Raw genomic sequence first — 17,901 nt, forward strand, 5'->3', positions numbered from 1 at the left:
TGCCAAACCCATTACCTGCCACCATGAAAACACTCCTAAAGCCAACTGGGGATTGCTGCATCTGGCAGGCTGGCTTTGTGCACTGCAACAGCACCAGCTCTAGCCCTCGATAAAACAGACAAACAGTACACTTATCACACTTTCTGATGACAAAACTCCCAATTCGGCCTCTGAGGTAAAAACATAGGTGAATTTAAAAAATGAACGTTAGTTACGAAGAACGAAGCAAAGAGACCAAGGTGCAGATAGGCTCAAACTAACATGATTCAAAATAACAAACTAAACCAAATCTGTACTATTAAGTTAGGCTTGAAGAGCACCCATTACCTGTTCCTGTAAACGGCAGGAACATTAGCACAAAGCTGCCACTAACTGTGATGTCTACATTATTAATACCGAACCATATGCCACAGAACCTGAGAGCACCTGGTTCATAAATGTCTACAGCAGGTATGCAGAAGAGGTTAAATATTTAAAACTTTCATTTTTTTCTCTCTCCTTCTTCCTCATCGCCCCCCACCCCAACCCACCCAGCACCAAAACCAAGAGGGCTTGGGTGAAATAGGTCAAACACTTGCCGCAGACCTGAGGAACAAAACCAACTCTGCCCCTCTCAACTGTGCCAAACACAAACTGTACTTGTGGGGACCCACATTTGTGTATAAACTCAGCCTAAGCCTGAGACAAACCCAACCTTAACCTGACTGGTTTTTGGGGGGGAAAGGGGGTGTCTAATGTCAGATCAATATCCATGTGGGGACACTGAACACAAAGAGGTACGACCGACAGCATTTACACACAGCAGAAAGGTTTTTTTCTTCATTCATGTTCTCCTGAGAACAATCCTGCCCACCTGCAGCTCAATTACAACAGGTCAGTTTAACCACTGACACTTAAAAGAATGAACGTGACTTCGAGTCGAGCAGAAGGTCTGGTCACACTTTTCTTATGAGATACGCCCATACTGTCTCCAAGCGTTACTTACTGCTGATCCGCCAACATCTCGTCATCACTACATACCCGGCGACACGGCTATATATTATATTTATATATATATGTATACATGTATATACATGTCTTTAAAATGACCTCCAATGGAGTATAAAATCTACGGAGACCGAAAAATGCCCCTTCAGCATGTTTCCCCTGCGTTTTACCGTTGAGGGACTGGGGATAAAAGAGGCTGGCGTTAAAGGAAATGTTGCTAGTTTAGTGGAACCGCTGCCACCAAACGCTTTACTGCTGAATATCACATCCAAAAACTTGAAAATGTACGAAACAAAACAAAAAGCAGAAGACGCCTGTAAAAGAAGAGCCCATATCCGTAACTGTAAACGGAGCCCCCAGGTGCTGGTCTGGTTCTCTATTCGTGCGATTATTCTCTGTTATCTGGGCTGAACGCGACGGTTTAGCTGCCATTTTTCGCCTACCTGAGTGCACATCTCCCTCTCCCCTCAGCCTCTCGGTCCGGTGTCGTCGCTCGGGCACAGAGCGGCTAACGGTGCCGTCGGTTACAGCCGCCAAACTCGACTAGGTCGGCATTACCGACCCCCTCCAAAAACGGCTCTTCTTCTCCTCCTCCAGTGACTAACGGCTCCTCCGGGCGGCCGTTAAAAGCGAAGGCAGTACGCGCACGCGCGAGAGATGGGAAAGACTCGCTGATATTGGGGGGAAAAAGGAATGAGAGAATAAAACGTCCACACGGCTCTCTCTCTCTCTCTCTCTCTCTCTCTCTTTCTCTTTGTCGCTCTCTCTTTCTCTTTTTCGCTCTCTCTCTCTTTCTCTCTCCTTTTCTTTGTCGCCCTGTCTCTCTCTCTTTCTCGCTCTCTCTTTCTCTTTTTCGCTCTCTCTCTTTCTTTGTCGCTCTCTCTTTCTCTTTTTCGCTCTTTCTCCCTCTCTCTCTTTTTCTCTCTCTCTCTCTTTCTCGCGGGCGCTCTCTCTCTTTTTCGCTCTCTCTCTCTCTCTCTCTCTCTCTCTCTCTCTCTCTCTCTCTCTCTCTCTCTCTCTCTCTCTCCCCCTCAGCGGCGCGCGCTCACACACATTAACGCGCGCGCGCGCTCGCCACCTAAAAGGCGGCAGGCGCGGGGCGTGGTGACGTCAGGAAAGCGCGAAAACGCGTCTGCTTTTCACAGAGATGAATTATTCGCAGCCGCACCGAGTCGCCCACCCCGGCTGGTCTCCTTTAGCACCGCTTTCTTTATGTGGGTTAATCAGGACGGAGCCGCTCGGCTGCTAAGCGTTCATTTGTATTTATATGTAAATGAAGTTCCCATCAGCACCACTCAAACATGTAGAACAACACACACAGACACAACACAGATGCAGAACGAAGCCCGCTTCTCACACAGACACGCGTGTATCCCTGCATTTGTGGGGTCTTCGTAGGGATTCCAGCCTTTCCACCAGAGGACAAAATTGCACTTACGAAATGTCGTGTTTCGATTAACTACAGGAAGCTAGGCTACCATGTTTACCCAGCGAACACAGTTACGTTGTGGCAACTTATTGGTTTTTTTCGTGCCCACAACATTTTCACAACGTTTAAATGTAATTCCTGAGAGGGCTATGACAGTATTACCTGACAACACCGTGACAACGTTTTGGCAACATTCTGACAACATTGTCACAACCCTCTAGAATCTTCTTAAGTTCCATTATTTTGCTAAGTCGCCGAATAAGGAAGTTGTGACAACCTTGTTCCGACAAATAAACAGCGCCACGTTTTGACAACGTTGTAAGAAAGTAAGCAACGTTGTAACAACGTTGTAACAACGATATAAGAAAGTAGATAACGTTGTGACAATGTGTGTTCGCTAGATACACCAAAACGAGCAAGATGGACAGATTTAACTCTTTGTATTTGCGCAAAACTCTTTATTGCCATACTTGGGTGTTTTTTTAAATCCTATTTTTTCCATTCAGGTTTTCTTGTTATTATTTTAAAAATGACCCAAAGGATGGAAAACCTGCCAACGTTGCCTGTTTTTTCTCCTGGTCTACTACTTAGCATCTCGAAATAATCACTTCATTCATGAAATAACGACTGAGTGTCCTGAAATAATGATACACTTTATTGAACGTCTTAGTTCCTTGAAATAATAATAACAGTTACTACATTTCAATAAAGTCATTATTGTCAATTAATAGTAATTATTCCAAGTTTCACGAGATACCAAGTGAATATTTTGAGAAAATAAATAATTTCTTTGACATTATTTTGACATAGTAAGTCAATATTTTGAGAAAATGTCATTATTTTGACATAGTAAGTCAATATTTTGAGAAAATGTCATTATGTTGTGATTTTTTCTTCTCTACCCAGTGAAAATGGGCTTCCATAGCATGTCCATTGTAAGACTGCTTGAAACACTCAATTAAACGACAGCATGTAGTGCTGTGTTTCTCAAGCCGGTACTTAAAGACCCCCAGCTGGTCCACATTTTTAAGTCAAGTCAATCAGCTTTATTGTCAATACTACAATATGCACAGGACATATGGAGTATTGAAACTGCGTTACATTCAGACCCCCATGGTGTAGCGATAACATTAAAAAGACTGTAAACAGGACATGTGTGAATTAAAAACACCAAACACTAATTGTAAAAATAAACATTAATTGTAGAAAAATAGAATAATGAAAAATAATATAAATATAAGAGGTCCTGAAATGAACGTTAAAATGACATAAGGCACATGCAGATTAAGGTCTGTGGGTATAAATAAATAAAGTCATTTTTATATCACTTGCGTTATTTATCACAGGTTGTGGTTGGTGTAGTGGAGTGGGTAACACCTCTGACTTCTATGCTGTAGACTGAGGTTCAGTCAAGCACCCTGTACTATACCACTAAGAGTCCTTGGACAAGACTCCTAACACTACCTTCACCTACCTGTGTAAAATGGTCAAGTTGTAAGTCGCTCTGGATAAGAGCTTCAGCCAAATGCCATAAATGTAATGTAAAGGGTAACTGCACTTAAATGCTTAATTAAAAGTGGTTATACTGTGGGTTTACAGTGTAACGGCTCACATCTCAGTCATAACAAGAACTTTATCTACGAAAGGCCAACATTACAAGAGAAAAGGGAAAAAAAAATTTTTTAACTTGAATGCAAGCAGGCCTAGCATCAGGGAGTCGTTTAGTGGGATAACGCTTCACCAACCGTTCAGGACCTAATGCCATGCAGCAGTAAAGAATGGACAAGAAACAGCACTTTGTATGCGCTGCAACACTGCTTTCTGTGCACACTTGGTATAAAAGGCTCAGTTATTAACGTAAGAGGGTCTGCATCCCTCTGTATTGGTTGCATTTAAGGGATGTGCTGCATGTTGTGGGAAGATAAATTAGCAGCCAGGTATTACACCTGAACCATGCCATTAAAAATACTGAATACCCGGTACACATTTTCCTCAAGCTGGCTTGGAGCAACTATTTTTTGAGGAAGCTGTTTTTGGACTGTTTCTACTAGCTAGGCTTTAGGTTTTGAAATAGCATCAACCATTCGTCATTTTAATCAAGCATAACTGGCTGTATGTTGTTCAGAAGATGGCAGGGATTAGTGGCATGCCTTTTTAAATGATGAAAACTGTGACTGTCTTATTCTAGATAAAATACTGTAGTTAATTTTCCTCTGCACAATTGGATATCGATGTTGTCGGAACAAAATCTCGTATCCCCAAAATAACCTACCTTACTTTTAATGTAAGTCAATGGAACCAAAAGATTTTTTCCAAGTCATTTTGGGCTGTTTCTTTTGATCCGTTCATCATGAAATTTACACACAATGTAAAGGGCAACATGTACTTTTTAAATTAAGTTAAAAAATGAAAAACAACACAAATGCAGATACAAGGTTTTGTTCCGACAGCAGTGATATATAGATGTGAACAGGGTTTAGAGAGTAAATTAGATGTAAAGAAATAAATAAATTGGTTCAAAACCAAACATAAAAACCCCTTTTTGGACTCTTAACTGAATTGGACTTTAGACTAAAATGCTTTTTGCTTTGAATGATCACATGTATTGCAGCAGTAATTAAATTACTTTTTTGATTTACCAAAACTTGGCTGCAGATGACAGGGAGACCATGCTAAACCCAACAGAAAGAACTTGAGTGCAACAGTTGTAGTTGAGGAATCTGCAGGCATTATGGTCGTTGGATGGAGTTGATATCAGAGCAAAGCTGCTAGAATGATGCCACTCTGCCCCGCCTAATCTTACCAGACTGGTGAATTAAAATAGGCGGAGCTGTGGGAGATGCAGCCAGTGTCTTCCTAATAGGCTGTGATATGACCCAATGACATGTAGGCCAGTAGGTCATTCATTGGATAGTTTTGCAGAGCTAGACGTGATCGTGTAATGAGAATACATGTCTGGAGACAACGTTACATTTTCAGTGGTGGGATTCTTTTAGTTTTTGCCATTTGTCAGACACTCTTATCCAGAGTGATTTACAATTTGACCCTTTGTTACATAGGTGGGTGAAGGTAGTGCTTGGAGTCTTGCTCCAAAATTTCTCATGGTTGTCTCCAAATGTTCTCATTACAAGATGACGTCTGGCTCCACAAGTTTATTCCCTAGTTTGATAGGTCTTTGCACAGCACGAATAACCTTGCGGCCAGCTGTGTTTAGATCAATCTGAGGACATCTGGTCACTACCAACAGCTGTTTACATCAATCTGAGGATGTCTGGCATATACCAACAGCACAAACACACAGAGAGGTATGTATTCCTGCCATATGCTCACATAGCATCACATATTTCCATGTTTAGATCAATCTGAGGACACCTGGTCTCTACCAACAGCTCAAACATAGAGAGAGGTATGGATTCTTGCTATATGTCCATTATAGCATCTCATATTTCCATGTTTAGATCAATCTGAGGCTGTTTGGTCTCTACCAACAGTTCAAACATACAGAGAGGTATGGATTCTTGCTATATGTCCATTATAGCATCTCATATTTCCATGTTTAGATCAATCTGAGGATGTTTGGTTTCTAGCAGCAGCTCAAACACTCAGAGAGGTATGTATTCTTGCCACATGCCCACACAGCAACACATATTTCCATGCTTAGATCCATCTGAGGCCATTTGGTTTCTACCAACAGCTCTAACATACAGAGAGGTATGTATTCTTGCTATATGTCCATTATAGCATCACATATTTCCATGTTTAGATTAATCTGAGGACGTTTGGTCTCTAGCAACAGTTCAAACATACAGAGAGGTATGTATTCTTGCTATATGTCCATTATAGCATCTCAATTTCCATGTTTAGGTCAATCTGAGGCCGTTTGGTCTCTACCAACAGCTCTAACACACAGAGAGGTATGTATTCTTGCCATATGCCCACATAGCATGACATATTTCCATGTTTAGATCAATCTGAGGATGGTCGGTTTCTACCAACTGCTCAAACACACAGAGAGGAATGTGTTCCTGCCATATGTTCATTATTGCATCCATATTTCCATGTTTAGATCAATCTCAGGATGTTAGGTTTTTACCAACAGCTCAAACACACAGAGAGGTATGTATTTTTGCCACATGCCCACACAGCAACACATATTTCCATGTTTAGATCAATCTGAGAACGTCTGGTCTCTACCAACAGCTCAAACGCAGAGAAAGGTATGTATTCTTGCCATATGCCCACATAGCATCACATATTTCCATGTTTAGATCAATCTGAGGATGTCTGGTCCCCAACAACAGCTCAGACACACAGAGAGCTACATATTCTTGTCTTAGCAGAGTCTCCACTGCGTCCTGTATTAGGCTACAATAGGTAAAATCTACTAGGCTATCTATAACATCAGTCACCAACTGTAAATGTTTTGGCTCTTATATGTTTCCAAATAAAAGCTGATTTTTTCAAAATAAATGATCAGTGGAGTCCCTGTGGGTTCAGCTAAGTGTCCCTACGGTGTCACCCATTTTCATGTTTTCCCTTCAATCTGGGGACATCTGATCCCCAGAAGAGCTAAACACACACCCACACACACACTTCAGTAGCCTAGTTCCCAGAGCGATATGTTAATGAGGCCGCATTAAGCTGCTTCACTTGCAGAAAGTCACTCAAGTAACAACAGAGGCAGCAGCCGGGACGTAGACACGCACACATACAAGAGCTATTTCCAGGATGAATTTTAATTGAGCATAAGAATGTAAGATTATTCAGTGTTTTGATTGAGTTTAGCCCTCGCACAGCCAACCCTGCAACACCGTCCAAAACACTCACACACACACACACACACACACACACACACACACACACTTCAATCAGACTGTGTAAGGGAGAGATGGAAGTATGAGATGCTCTTAAAAAGAATGTCAGTGTAAGTGGTTCAGACACTCGACATTTCACACCAAATTAACACATAACCGGAAGGCAAGCACACATACACACACGCACCGACCCCGACAACATCAAAGAGGTGACATTTAATTAATCTAACTAAATCTGGCCTTTGGAGAAAGAGTGAGAGAGAGAAAGAGAGCAAGAGAGAGAGGAGAGAGAGAGAGAGAGAGAGAGAGAGAGAGAGAGAGAGAGAGAAAGAGAGAGAGCAGACAATATAAGAATAAACCATATATTTATATCATCTGTGTTACCACTGGTTAACAGTTCTTTCTTGTATGTAAATGCTTGTGATAAGTACTTATACTGTATGAGCTAAAGTGGCGATTTCAGTGCGTGTAATGTGGGCCAGAGTTATACCTAGTCATCACTGTCAAAACCAAATTTTATATTTAGCTCTGCTAAAGCCTAAGTGGACTGATAAATCATTGCGATGATCAGTTACTAATCTCAGTGTTACTGAGCTCTGCTAAAGCATGAGTGGACTGATAAATCACTGCGATGATCAGTTTTTAATTTCAGTGTTACTGAGCTCTGCTAAAGCCTGAGTGGACTGATAAATCAATGTGATGAGTTATTAATCTCAGTGTTACTGAGCTCTGCTAAAGCCTGAGTGGACTGATAAATCAATGTGATGATCAGTTATTAATCTCAGTGTTACTGAGCTCTGCTAAAGCCTGAGTGGACTGATAAATCAATGTGATGATCAGTTATTAATCTCAGTGTTACTGAGCTCTGCTAAAGCCTGAGTAGACTGATAAATCAATGTGATGAGTTATTAATCTCAGTGTTACTGAGCTCTGCTAAAGCCTGAGTGGACTGATAAATCAATGTGATGATCAGTTATTAATCTCAGTGTTACTGAGCTCTGCTAAAGCCTGAGTGGACTGATAAATCAATGTGATGATCAGTTATTAATCTCAGTGTTACTGAGCTCTGCTAAAGCCTGAGTAGACTGATAAATCAATATGATCAGTTATTAATCTCAGTGTTACTGAGCTCTGCTAAAGCCTGAGTAGACTAATAAATCAATGTGATGATCAGTTATTAATCTCAGTGTTACTGAGCTCTGCTAAAGCCTGAGTAGACTGATAAATCACTGTGATGATCAGTTATCAATCTTAGTGTTACTGAACTCTGCTAAAGCTTGAGCCAGAAAATCATGACTGACCCTTTAAGTTATGTTATTATATCTATTTTTTAAATAAAAGATAAAAATGAATAACCATTAGGAATGTTTTTACAGTTCATTTTTCCATAAATACAACAGCCCAGGAGTTATAAGCCCTGTTCACAGTACTGAAGGTGAGGCGAAGAAGGCACTTCAGCACCTGTTATGGACAGCCAACTGCCTGGCTAGGGTGCACAGGAGCAGGTAAGTCTTACTTGGCTAAAGACCTCTTTTCTCACCACCTCTTTTCTTTATCTCTGTGTGTCTCATAGAGAATTAAGCCACTGCTGACCACAAAAACCTGGGGAAAAAAGCACCAGGTACTATGGGTGCATGAAAAGCTGACCATCTGCTCCAACAGCCCTCTGGTGCGGCTCTCTCTCTTGCTGTTGTGATACTATTCTGCTCACCTGCCTTTTTTCATTTTACCTTGACCAAGGTCCTTTTTTGAACTGAAGTTATAGACTGAATAAAAGGCCTTCTGTTGAGCGTGCCAACAAAAATTCTCTCTTTATTAGCCTAACTAGACGTCAGCAACTGATTTACATATATATATATATATATATATATATATATATATATATATATATATATATATATAAAATCAATTGCTGATGTCTTGTTAGGTTCAGTATGTGACACAGAAGAAGAAGCTAAAGTCATTAGCACACCCTCACTACTTTCCCCACCCACACCCACACCCACACACATACATACAGAGGTGCTGTTGTCAGGTTCATGACTAGTTGATGAGAATGCCTCCAGCATCTAAAACAGCTCTACTGAAAACCTCTTTCAGCACAGTCTCACACACACACACACACACACACACATATACAAGGGTTTTAGTCACAACAGAGAGAGTGTGTGTGTATGCTATGTGTTGTTTAAAGGTTTTTTTGTTGTAAGCCTCCAGCCTCTGGCCGAGCTCATGCTGATGTTCAGCTACGCTAATCATAATCTGTTGTATTAATTATGTTAGGCACACATGCTTAAGACTCTTCACCCTGACTACTTGTTTAGATAATTATAGTGACCAGAGCGAAACATTTCCAGAGCCAGCACAAGCATCAAAATAATTAATGGAAAAACAACATCATCTTTTTTTGATTCGTCGAATGACCTTGTAGTTTGTTTTTCCCTGTGTTTCCTCAGTCTCTCAACATCGTTTTACCTCATTAGTTCATGCCCCTAGTCATATTAAAAGTACACCATGTAAGTTTTGGGGATTTGAAGACCTCTCTGGTGGACATGTGTAATTGCCTGCAATACTCAACTCAGATACTCAGATCTACTCGGCCCTCCCCCCAAACAACTATGGTCCCATTGACTCACTCGTAAGTGCCTTGAGACAAGATCAACAAGATAAGAGATGTTCTAAATAAAGCAGACATGGAGAAACTCATCCACGCCTTTATTTCTAGTAGGATTAATCACTGTAATGGTCTCCTACCAGTATGTTACAGAAGAATCTCAGGTGTATAAATCTCTTGGAATGGAGTAGGACCAGCACATTTATCTGCTATACCATAGTGATATGAGCTGAGCAGGACTCTCAGATCCTTGGTAACTAGTCAGTAAGTCCTGCTGAAGGTATAGACTAAACATGGAGAAGCAGCGTTTAGCTACTTTGCCACTCTTAATGGAACTTCAGACACTAAGGCGTACTACCAAAATTCTTGTTTTGTTGCAATGCCTAATTGAAATGTAATGACTTTCACCAGTCTCTAATGTCTAGTTTCAAAATCTCATTTATCACCTGCAACCTGTTTTTCACTTGAATGGAGTGTACAATCCTTCAGTTTCAAAAGGGATAGATTTTTAAAAAACCCAGAGCTTAAAATTGTTTCTATCCATGGTGTGTAGGTAGATGCATCAACACAAGGTAACCAATTGGTTAGGACTTCAAGAGCTGAAAAGAAGGACTAACCATCAACATAATTCTGAACTAACAGAGGAGTTAATCACGCTTTGATTAACAATAGGTGAAACCACTCTAGGCCTTCTGAAAGTATTAGATACGTCACAGCAGCCAATCACTGACTGAAACAGAAAACAGCTCTTTTCAAAAAGGTTCCATACAGAGCCATCTATAGCACATTCATGCACATTTCCCATCAATCTGAAGAACCTTTTTATGATGCAAAGAACCCTTTAATCATGAAAATGGTTTGATATGTATTGGTTCCACAAAAGGTTCTTTGAATGATGCTATAATGATGCTCACTTCTGGTTCTCCTTTTTTGGTCTAAAGAACTAGGTTTTAAAAAAGTGAGAGATTTGTGAACCTTTTAAATGTTTATGTATATGATAACTACTTAAGAGTTCTTTCTTGAGCTTTTCTATATACGTTCTTTAAACTTTAAAAAGGTTCTTCAGACATCTTATTCACAAAAATGGTTCATTAAAGAAGTATCCATTAACAGGTTCTAGGGAACCAAAAGTGGTTCTTCTAAAGCATCGCACAAAGAACCCTTTTACTCAGCAATGCTTCTTTGCTATCATACTTTTCTTTTTCAAAGCATCAGTACATTCTACAATAACTGACCTATTTCTTTTGTGTGACGTTGCTATTTTTTCATCATTAAACCACATGACGCTGAAATTGCTTCAACTTTTGTCAAAACATTTTAATTCTTTAAATATTAATCACGCCATTTAAAACATTGCAAGACTTTTAAGATCCAAATTCACTCAGGACTTCACTGCTGAGCAAGTTTTAGATTTGGGGCAAAGGAAAAGAGAAAAAGAAAGTTTACAAAGTGGTCACTGGCTAATTTATCCCAACAAAAAGAATATTAAGTACATAATAATAAGCATAAGGTCACCAACTCTGGTCCTGGGCACCTACTTTCTTGTATCAGATATACTGTATTAGTATTAGGGGCAAAAGATAACTCTGCTAAAAAGTACACTACATGGCCAAAATTATGTGGACACATGACCATCACACCTATATGGGCTTGTTGGACATCCCATGTGCATTAATATGGAGTTGTCCCCTGTCCCTTTGTAGCTATAGCAGCTTCCACTCCTCTGGGAATGCTTTCCTCAAGATTTTGGAGTGTGTCTGTGGGAATTTGTTTCAAAATAGCATTTGTGAGGCCTGGCTTGCGATATCTGAGCTACTGGAGTTTCTCTATACTAAATTCATATTTATGGATCTCACTATGAACACAGGGCCACAGTCATGCTGCACCAGGAAAAAATCCTCCCAAACTGTTGCCACTAAGTTGGAAGCATACAATGGACTAAAATGTGTCTGTATGCTGTAGTATTAACATTATCCTTCACTCGAACTAAGAGGCCCAAACCCTGAAAAACAGCCCCAGACTATTATCCCACCTCTACCAAACTTTAACATGTTAGCAATGAGTGTGTCTGAAACACCTGAATTCTATAATCAATCACATACTTTCGGTTTCCTAAGAGACTTCCAATCGAAAGAACTTTAAAGAACTTCCAAAATTTAAAGGTTTCATATCAAACGGTAAAAAACATACATCATAGACAATAACCATTTAGGAATCTTTATTTTTAAGAGAGTAGAATAAAATTGAGGTGGGTAGAGCAACCAAGACTCCTAGAATAGAATAGATACGGAAATAATAACAGTGATGCAGTGGAACATCTTAATACAACCAGCATCTGTCAGCATAGGAATGAAAGTTTGTTATGCTGTATTGGTAAGTTTTTGGGACCTTTTTGGTCTAAAAAAAGAAGTTGAAAATGTTTGTGAGCAACAACAAAGCAGTGCTGATGCTGAACTTACTGACCAGGTAAGTGTGAGGTACAAACTCTAAAGTACTAGACAATTAATTTGGGTAACATGATGTAAAGCTCTGAGACAGTCTAACAAAATTACACTGAAATACCCAATAGGTTATGGCTGTTAACTGAGTAAGTGTAATGTACAAACTCCAAGATTCAACTGAAGGGTGCAGCTCTTTGGTTTCCTCTTTTGTCTCTCTTACCATCCTCCTCACTGTTTGTGGTGGCAGTACGATCATCCATCCTTTTCCTTGCAAATCTTCAATGCTTTCATGCTGTTCATTTGTTTGTAACCATTTCCTAATCTGTCCACAACATTATATCTCACTTAAGTTGACAGCTCTGAGGTTTTACCCATCTTGATGGATGACAAATGGATTTTACATGTGTGCAACCTCAGGAAAAAACAGGAAATGATCATTGACAACAGTGTTGGGGGATTAGGACAAATGGAGAGATAGATTTCTTTACCTCGGAGATGGAGATTTCTTTGGGTTTATTCTTAATAATGAGAAAATAATTTGCATTTCAACATAATTTACCTTGACTGTCTCAGAACTAACCATCATGCAACCTGAAGTAACTATCTAGTACTGGAGTCTGTACCTTCTAGAGCTTAAGGAGTGTAAAATGAAGTGTAACAGGATATTTTATGTACTTAAACAGGTTAAAGTAGAATACGCTTTTAGTCCTGTTCTTGCATTTTCATAGCAGTATCATCTGCAATTTTTCTCTGACAGTTCTCAAGATTAGTATTTGTACCCTAAAAGTAACTTTTTGCTATCAGAAGTGTTCAGCGGTGTGTAGACAGCACAGGATTCACACCTGTATTATTTTAATCACACTTGTGGTGGTTGAAGCTTATAAACAGCTGACAGTGAGAGCTAGTCAGGCTAAAATACAGAGTATCCCACATTCTCCTTTATAAAGTAAAGTTTTATGCAAAGATGCATCAAAACATTCTATAGATGTCATATAAATAAAGCGTGTTTCAGCTTCATTGTGCTGATCTTTGCTGTTCTGCTGTGATCAAAAACAAGTTTGCCATATTCAGCACTGCCTCTCCTCACTAATTCTAATTGTTTTGAATAATATATTTGTTTAGGAAAGCTCAGCAGACAACACAGAATTGCATTGAAATAATTGGATATTGCATTGATTTGCCAGAATGTTTTAGCAATGTTACAATTAAACCCTGCCTATAGTTAGTTAGAACAACAGGCACTGGAAAGTTCAGATTGTCATTTGTGGAAGAAAGGTGAAGGTTTGCATGTAAAAGAAATATTAACTTTCCCAACTTTTAAAACATCACACTACTGATGAGGCAGAATTCAAATTTGAAAGCAATGTGTGTGTCAGGGTGCCTTGGTCTGAGTGTGTGGTCATCTCTGGTTCTCACCTTTTGATGGGGCACATGCTGCGTCTCTGAGTTACAGAAGCTGAGGGGGGGACAAAAAGTATCATTAGCAACAGTTCAGCAGTCATCAGCCTCACTCCTGGAGACTGATCTTTCCGCAGAGATCAATCCCAATCTCATCCAGAGTCCAGCAGAGTCCAGTCTGATAAGACAGTTTTAGGATACTTTTAAAAGCAATTTCAGTGATGATGCTAGTTTTACATTTATAGCATCTAGCTAATGCTCTTATCCAGAGTGATACATTTTTTTCTTAATGGGGTTGCAGAGGCAGGCAGTCTCAGCAGTCTTGCCCAGGGTTTTTGGTATAGCATGGCGTGCTCGCCCAGGCAGACAATGAAACCTTGGTCTGGGAGGGCTTTGTTACCAAGCATGCTACACCAACCATGCAAACTGCATTTTACATTTGGGCATTTGTATCCATGCACAATTTCATTACAGAGGCTGTCAAATCTTCCCCAAGGACTCTTATTGGAGTAGCATTGTGTCCTTGTCTAGATGGGGAACTCAACCCCAGCCTGCCGCATGTAGTTCAGCAGTGTTTCACACTGACACTATACTAGCCACTAGTTTTAGGAAAATGAATGCTGGAGTTTGGAGTTTTAAAAGCTGAACAGGTTCCTTTTAAGGCCACAGTTTTACACAATATCTTAGATCTACCAATGAACAATACATCATGCTTACAGTTTATGAGGGGTAACCACTTTAATGAGTGGCATTGATGGAAATGGAAAAGAATAACACCAAACTGGAATAATGGAGTGATTTTAAAGTTCAGACATGACGTGAAACCATCATTCTCCTTCTAAAGGGGGCCCAGTCATCTAAGCGTGTTTTTCTGCAGTATTTGTGGTGGGCTTATGGCCAAAATGACAAAACAGTCTACAAATAAATATATATCAAAGTCACATTATGCTAATTTTTCTTAATAAAACACATACAAAATTTGAAGCAGAAAGTAAGAATTTAATATAAGTGTTTAAATAAATATAAATGTGTTTGATTTCGTGTAAAAATATGCTTTTCTCTCTCATTGGGTGAGTTGGTGGGGTTAGGGTAACTTTCTGGCGTCCTCAACTTTCACACATGGGTCACACTTTGGACAGTGCAGCCGTTCAGTTCAGTCCCCAGTGATGCCACAACTGTCCATGGCGAGGATCACAAGACAGCGTAATTGGCCTCCCCAACACTCAGAAAGATACTAGCCAATGTGGACGCCTGCTAGCTGGCATAGAATTGGGCAGTCAGTATTCTCAGAGAGATGAGATGTTTTAATGTCAATGTTTTTTTTAACCAATGAAATTAAAATACTCTAATTGTATTCGGTTGCTATGTATACAGTTCACTGTACACCACTGGTGTACTTTAGGTTAGCACTGCCGTGACAGTGTGTCAGAGATCAGTGAGCTCAAATAAACACCTTTTCCATCCTTCCCTCTGTCTTCCATCCACACAACATAAAAACCCCTTTTCAAAAAGGCTGATAACTGTGGTCACTAAAAGCCCTCTTGTTATTAACATTTCAAAACATTTCAGCCGAACAAAATAGTAGTTTACTTAGCTGCTGGTTTCACAGGTTGGCTAAGGTTAGTTCAGCATGACATGCCAATATTTACATGAGTTTTCAATCACAACGTGGCTATTTGTGCCTCAAAGCATTTCAGCATGTCTGTGAAATACAGTTGTCCATAGAAACCCATCAAAATGGTTTATAAATCATAGAATTGAGTAATCACATTGTGCTTCATGAGTATACAGAGTATACAGAAACAGCCTGGTGGAAAAAAAGTCAGTATGCGGCACATGAGTGCTGCTCTGCTGCCCTTGACCCTCCCAGCTTGGTAGCACCGTATGATAGATTGAGATTTAAGTTAGTGGACAGAGACTCGCCATGACTATAGTGAGGAGAAAAATTCTACAACCATCATTTCAGTGTACTTTTTTAACCTCTTAATATCTCAGGATTATTGCATACTGACTTATTATCCAGTAAATACAGGGACTTCAATGCAAAGTGGTGGAGCTATTCTTAGGTTATAGAAACGTACAATAATGCTATGGGCCTGGTGGTGGGCCCTGGCCATTGAAGGGGTTAAACTTTAGACTACAAGGTTCTTAAACCACACTGTATTCTCCTCATTTGAGCATCAGCTGGGCTTAACACACTTGGTTTAGTGTGCAAAGACCCCGGTTAGCTATATTAGGTATCCTAAAGGAGGGTGCAGGAGCAATATTGATGACTCCTGAGTTAAAACAGTGGGTGTGCCTCAGTCCCAAGAACATGAGCTATCTTGCACTTACAGAATAGAAACTTCTTGCCAAATTTCCTTGTAATGAACACATGCAAAATTAGCTTGTATGAATATCTTTCCAAATAAACTTGTGAGAATAAAAGCACAAGAACATGAGAACAGAAGGGTATTAGTAAGGACTGGAGATATTAGTGCTGGCTAACAGAAACCTCCTAAAGAAAGACTTATAGGAACAATGCCCATTTACTGTAAAGCGGAACCATATTTGTACATGACTTCATTATAAACACGATGATGATGCACACACCTACATACAGTTAGAGGAAATAAGCTGGAACTGCAGCCAGATTTGTTTTAGATCACAAAAAAGAACATCTTTAAAAGGAACATTTTGGGACAAGATAACCCCCTACCTGCGGTAAGAAGCCCCCTTCTGAATTTTGCTTCAGTTTACAATCTATATTTTACAGACTTTCTGCAACTTTTAGTGCACAATTTCTATTTATTTTGAGTTTAATATACTGGGAAAAAATAAACTTAAGACTTTTCAGTTAAACTCATTTCAACACAAGTTCAGAACAGAGGACCACTTGCAGGCATAGAAGATGTACTTGTACTTCTATTATTTAAATACACTGTAAGCATATGAGTGGTATTCATAGCTTGATGGCAATTAAAATGCACATTTAATACATGTTAAAGTATGATTAAATCACAAAACATGAAAAATATGCACTTTTTGTGTTAAATACACTGCTCAAAAAAATAAAGGGAACACAATATGACTCCAAGTAAATCAAACTTCTGTGAAATCAAACTGTCCACTTAGGAAGCAACACTGATTGACAATTAATTTCACAAATTGGAAATGGAAATGTGCAAATGGAACAGACAACAGGTGGAAATTATTGGCGATCGAAGGAGTGGTTCTGCAGGTGGGGACCACAGACCACTTCTCAGTACCTTTCTGCTTTCTGGCTGATGTTTTGGTCACTTTTGAATGTTGGTGTTGCTTTCACACTCGTGGTAGCATGAGACGGACTCTACAACCCACACAAGTAGCTCAGGTAGTGCAGCTCATCCAGGATGGCACATCAATGCGAGCTGTGGCAAGGTTTGCTGTGTCTGTCAGCGTAGTGTCCAGAGGCTGGAGGTGCTACCAGGAGACAGGCCAGTACACCAGGAGACATGGAGGAGGCCGTAGGAGGGCAACAACCCAGCAGCAGGACTGCTACCTCCGCCTTTGTGCAAGGAGGAACAGGAGGAGCACTGCCAGAGCCCTGCAAAATGACCTCCAGCAGGCCACAAATGTGCATGTGTCTGCACAAACGGTTAGAAACCGACTCCATGAGGATGGTATGAGGGCCCGACGTCCACAGATGGGGGTTGTGCTCACAGCCCAACACCGTGCAGGACCCTTGGCATTTGCCAGAGAACACCAGGATTGGCAAATTCACCACTGGCGCCCTGAGCTCTTCACAGATGAAAGCAGGTTCACACTGAGCACATGTGACAGACGTGACAGAGTCTGGAGATGCCGTGGAGAGCGATCTGCTGCCTGCAACATCCTTCAGCATGACCGGTTTGGCAGTGGGTCAGTAATGGTGTGGGGTGGCATTTCTTTGGAGGGCCGCACAGCCCTCCATGTGCTCGTCAGAGGTAGCCTGACTGCCATTAGGTACCGAGATGAGATCCTCAGACCCCTATGTGAGACCATATGCTGATGCGGTTGGCCCTGGGTTCCTCCTAATGAAGGAAAATGCTAGACCTCATGTGGCTGGAGTGTGTCAGCAGTTCCTGCAAGATGAATGCATTGAAGCTATGGACTGGCCCGCCCGTTCCCCAGACCTGAATCCGATTGAGCACATCTGGGACATCATGTCTCGCTCCATCCACCAACGCCTCTGAGCCTCATTTTGACTTGTTTTAAGGA

General features: G+C 40.5%; 1 protein-coding gene across 14 annotated transcripts in view; it reads right to left on the reverse strand.

Annotated features, from left to right (window-relative positions):
* Positions 1-17,901, reverse strand: part of ptprdb (protein tyrosine phosphatase receptor type Db) — a 112,454-nt gene that overhangs the window by 67,430 nt on the left and 27,123 nt on the right. For 11 of the 14 annotated variants that reach the window (XM_037532593.1, XM_037532597.1, XM_037532589.1 and 8 more), the window contains exon 4: positions 13,702-13,741. The gene's annotated coding sequence lies outside the window, so the exon portion shown is untranslated. Of the gene's footprint in view, positions 1-1,430; positions 1,733-13,701; positions 13,742-17,901 lie in introns of those variants that run through there. The other 3 variants (XM_037532598.1, XM_037532587.1, XM_037532599.1) reach the window with 3 other exon arrangements.

Source organism: Pygocentrus nattereri, chromosome 22, assembly GCF_015220715.1.
Source record: "Pygocentrus nattereri isolate fPygNat1 chromosome 22, fPygNat1.pri, whole genome shotgun sequence".
NCBI classification, from domain to species: domain Eukaryota; kingdom Metazoa; phylum Chordata; class Actinopteri; order Characiformes; family Serrasalmidae; genus Pygocentrus; species Pygocentrus nattereri.